Source organism: Tupaia chinensis, unplaced genomic scaffold (genome assembly GCF_000334495.1).
Source record: "Tupaia chinensis unplaced genomic scaffold, TupChi_1.0 Scaffold143648_1, whole genome shotgun sequence".
In the NCBI taxonomy this organism is placed as follows: Eukaryota; Metazoa; Chordata; class Mammalia; order Scandentia; family Tupaiidae; genus Tupaia; species Tupaia belangeri.
The window spans coordinates 1,011,419-1,016,388 of NW_006203497.1; positions in this window are offsets into that span (position 1 = coordinate 1,011,419).

The following is a 4,970-nucleotide window of genomic DNA, read 5'->3' on the forward strand; positions in this document are numbered from 1 at the left end:
GGAGATTAGTTAGTAATAATGTATCAATATTGGGTTATTACTTGACAGAACTCCCCCACTAAATTAAAGTGTTAATAATAGAGAAACCGTGTGGTGCTTTTGGAAACTCCATACCACGTTTGCACCTTTTTATTTTTGTTTCTTTTTGATAAATTTAAAGCTATTCTTTTTTTTTTTAATTAATGAGAATGGATTTTTGAAAAAAAAAGATAATCATAACATATTAATGAAAATGATTTTTAGAGGACTCTAAGAGATAAGAGTTAATAATCTGAAAAGATCTGTTGTATCAATCACTACTCCAGGTAGCAATATGTAAAATTGTATATAACAATACCTCATAGAAACAGATAGGAAAAGAAAACTTTTTACTCACTGAGTTCTTGTGAGACCATAGTACTTTAATGCACATAAAGAAATAAATCCTTGGGACCAACATATGGCATAGCAGTTACATCACTAGACTCCCACATGACCAACCATTGTTTGAGTCCTAGACAGAATGGCTTCAAAATCATGCTAGTTGTGTGTGCGTATGTGCCCAAGTTCCCAGAAGAAGAATGGAGGAGAAGGGATAGAAGTGTAGCTATTCTCCCCTGAAAGGGGAGGGGGTGATTTCTTACTTCTGTTATTGCACATGTGCTCCAAGGAAAAAACCTCTACAAAAAAAAAAAAAAAAAAGAAGTCCAAAAAAATTAATAAAAATTGGAAAGAGATGTTTAACAATGGAGAAATGATAAATTCAGTTATAGACTTCACAAAGTTTATTTTAGCCTTGTTTAAATTAATTTCAAAGAAAGACTTGTCTACTTGTAAGATTTTGGACTTTTCTTCTACTAACTATTTTTATATTTTCTTTTTTACCAATGGATAATGTTTATTTTTTTCTTTTTAGTATTTTATGTATACATTCAATTACTATACATTACTACAGCTTGTAAAATGAATTACCGAACATGAATTAATTTCACATCAATTCAATTGAAGGTATTATACATGTTATCATCAACAGACAGACCTTAAAATGAATAATTTTATAATAATAAATATATAAGAGCAATATGAAACCTGTGAAGACAACTCTTTATCAAATAACTTGTAATTTTGAACATTAACCTACTTGCATGTACAATAGTTGAATCTGAATTTTTAGCCTTTTAGTTTGGGCATTTAATCCATTGACAGTTGATATTGTTCTCAATATATTTGAACTTATCCCTGTCATTTTGTTACTCTCTTCCCTTTTTTTATTTTCTAATTGTTTTGTGTTCTCTTTCTTACATTAATATCCCTCTAGTTTTCCTAGTGTAGTTTTTCCTTAAGTATTTTCTGAAGAGCTGTATTAGTTTGGTGAATTTTTTGGCATTTGCTTATTGGAGAATGATATTATTTCTGCTTCCCATTTGAAGGATAATCTTACCAGTATAATAGTTTTGGCTGAAATTGTTTTTCTTTCAGAGTTTTAAATGTCTTCTCATTCTTTCCTTGATGGTGTTGTTTCAATTGAGGGATCCGATGTTAGTCTAATGGAGTAATCTTGTAACTTGTCATTTCTCTTTCATCATTTTTATAGTATTGTATTTATTTCTTATTTTTAACAGTTTGGCTATTATATGCATTGGAGAAAATTATCTTCTACCTTTTTGGTGTCTTTTGTATTTCCTAGATTTAGATGCCTGCATGCTTCTCTAAATTTGGAAAATTTGTAGCTAATATATCATAAAAGAGGTTTTCTTTGCTGTTGTCTCTTGTTTTCTGGAATACTTATTATGCAGATAGGCAGCCACTTACTACTGTTTATGATTTCCTATATGTTGTCCTCATTTTTAATGGTCAATCTTCCATACTTGCCTAGGTTAAATCATGTATTCTACATGATCTAATCTGTTGTTAACACTTTTGAGGTAGATTTTGATTTTGTATATTGTATTCTTTTTTTATTCATTCAACCATTTTCATTTGACCAGACCACTTTTGAGGGCGATTTTGATTTTGTATATTGTATTCCTTTTTTATTCATTCAGCCATTTTCATTTGACCAGAGAAATACAAACACACAGAGAGAAGGAAAGTGAGAAGGCAATCCACCAGGTCTGAGATTCGAACCGTGGTAGACCATGTAGGTGTGTCTAGAACCTTAACCACCACAATACCTGCTGACCCTGTGCCTTGTATTCTTTATCGCCAGAAGTTCTGTTTGATTCTTTTTCAGGGTATCGTTACCACTTTTGAGGGCGATTTTGATTTTGTATATTGTATTCCTTTTTTATTCATTCAGCCATTTTCATTTGACCAGAGAAATACAAACACACAGAGAGAAGGAAAGTGAGAAGGCAATCCACCAGGTCTGAGATTCGAACCGTGGTAGACCACGTAGGTGTGTCCAGAACCTTAACCACCACAATACCTGCTGACCCTGTGCCTTGTATTCTGTTTGATTCTTTTTCAGGGTATCTATTTAAGGCATTTCTGCTTCAAGTCATGAATGACTTCCTTATCTTCTAGGACTGGTTCTGCTTTTACTTTCATCTTATAAAGTTTTGTTATAATGAAGTATCTGAATTAATTTTCTGACATTTCTGTGATCTCTCATGTTTTATTCTTAATGGTGGGGAGTTATGTTTTTCGAGGAGTAGGTATTTCCTTAATTTCTTCTATTTTGAGGGACTCTGCTTTGATTATTCTTTGGGTAATACACTCATTTCTGCTTTGATTTTGACCATCTATTGATAAATTCACATCTTCCTATTTCTCTGGTGTAGGTTTATGTAGCTGTGTCTTTGTGCACTGCCCCATGGTATGAGTTAGCACTGTGACTGTTTCCCCCATTTACTGTAGGTGGGAGTGTGGAATTCACAATGGAGTTTGCGGTTCTGATTTTCAGGTGGGAAATTTTTACTGCTGGTGTTGGGGGGGGGGACAGTTGTGGGGAGAGAATTCCTCCAGAATCTCACTGTTTTCAGGTATTTGATTCCTGTATACCCAAAATACTTTGGTCTCAGTGTGGCTGGAGACTGAGCCTGGCAGGTTGAATGTAAGGCAGCATACAGGACAGATCTCTTCCCCCACAGCAAGCTGGTCAGGGATCTTTGCTGATCAGCTCAGGCCAGGCATCCTTTGCTTTCCTGTTTCTCCTAGATGGGTGAGGGGCAGAATGGCATTAATAAAGGTAGGGCAGCATCTCCCACCTTCTATCTCTTCAATTTAAAGCTCTTCTAAAATATGTTCATTATTAAAACATAGAAGATAAATACAACAAACTTAACCTATACATAGTTATTGATAAAGACAAAAATCTCAATATTGAAAATAACTTTTTTCCGGATACACATAGAACATCGTCAAAGGGTCAATATGTTGAGTCTAAAAATTTTCAGATAATAAAAAGTATATTCTCTGACCTCAGTAGAATATATTTAGAAACCTTCAAATTCCCTAACGTTTAGAAATTAAAGACTATACTAAAGGATAAACCCATTATCTAAACAAAACTATAATGTAAATTAGAAAATATTTTGAATAGATGTTAATATATGCATACATTAAAATAAATACAATTCAATTTAAAATATGCTTATAGTAGAATTTATATTATTAAATACATATAGTAGAAAAGAAGAAAGACATCAGTGAGTCAATTAAGCAGTTTAAGAAATTAAGAGATCATTTTAAGTTTATGACATTTGAAGGAAAGAATAATGTAGAAAAGAGTAGGTTAAAAATTAGTGACACAGGGACCAGCAGTTGACGTAATGGCTATGTCACTGGACTCCCACGTAGTCGACTGCGGTTCGAGTCCTGGACCCGATGGCTTAAACACACGCTGGGCACGTGTGTGTGCGTACCCAAGATCCCGAGAGGAGAATGGAGGAGATGGGATTGCAGTGTGGCCATCGCCCCGGGGGGTGATTTCCTGCTTTCTGTCTCTCTGTTTGTCTGCCAAGCGCATGCACACTATAGCAAAAACCTCTTCCCAAAAAAAGAAAAAAAAAAATTAATGACACAGAAAACAAATAAACAATAGAAAAGAGTTAACTAGCCAAAAGATTTTTTTAGAAGACTAACACAGTAACAGAAGTAATTGTGTGTAGTGAGAGAACAAATTACTAAAATGATTGAAGCAAAAACCCACATCTTACATAAATTAATTAGAATTAATCATGTTTTTAAATATAAAATATAAAATTGTAAAGTTTTCAGGACAAAACTGAAAATATTTGAAACCTAGAACTTAGCAAAAATTCTTAAATTGATTCCAAATCATAATACATTGGGCCCTGCTCAGTGATGTTTCTCAAGAAATGCTAGATCTATTTGGGTGATCATAGCTTCACTTCCCTAGGATCAGTCAGTCCACACTGGGGTTAGAAGCCTAGGACGCCAGTTATCTGGGAAGGCAGGTGAGTGAACTATGGCGTTAGATCCTGTTGAAGGTATTTGTTTTTCTCTCTCTCTCTCTCTCTCATGCTTTCCAGATAAACAAACTCTGAAAGAGAGTTTATAATTTTAAAATCCATAAATTGAATTTCAAAAATTAAAAGACATTTGTTTTGCCAAAGTCCTTAAGATGAAAAAGATCAAGCTACAAAATGGAAGATAATATTTTTCAAATTACTTATCGGACAAAAGCTCACATCTATAATATACAAAGAGCCTTCAAAACTCAATAGGAAAAAGACAGAAAAAAGCCAGCTAGAAAATAGTCAAAATGTATGAAACTTTAACCAGTGAGAACATAGAGATGACAAATTGGCATATGAAAATATGTTCAACGTCATAGCTATCAAGGTTATAAAAATTAATACTACAATGAGATATCAGTAAAGACCTATAAAACAGCTTAAATTGAACTAAACTAAATAGTTTAAAAAGCATTTACAACACCAAATGCTGTCGAGGATGCAGAGAAAATTGGATCACTCCATAGCACTAGTGAGAAACAAAAACAGTAGTCATTTTCTCTACTTTTT